This window comes from Sinocyclocheilus rhinocerous, unplaced genomic scaffold (genome assembly GCF_001515625.1).
Source record: "Sinocyclocheilus rhinocerous isolate Xijiao unplaced genomic scaffold, SAMN03320098_v1.1 scaffold2826, whole genome shotgun sequence".
In the NCBI taxonomy this organism is placed as follows: domain Eukaryota; kingdom Metazoa; phylum Chordata; class Actinopteri; order Cypriniformes; family Cyprinidae; genus Sinocyclocheilus; species Sinocyclocheilus rhinocerous.
The window spans coordinates 377292-377517 of NW_015652260.1; positions in this window are offsets into that span (position 1 = coordinate 377292).

Consider the following 226-nt stretch of genomic DNA (forward strand, 5'->3'; position numbering starts at 1 on the left):
TATATATATATTTGTTTGTTTTTTCATGTGTCATAAACATTTATTCTTAACACCCATCACCTGACTCTACTTCCACAGCACAAGATGCCAGTGTGTCAGTTTGGTTTGGTTCGGTGTGTCCGTCGCCCCTGTGACCCACGGTGTGCATATTTCCACAGCCCCAGATCAGAGGACAGAGAATAGAGGGAGGCGAAATGAAACTATGGGATGAGAGCAGAGGGAGAGA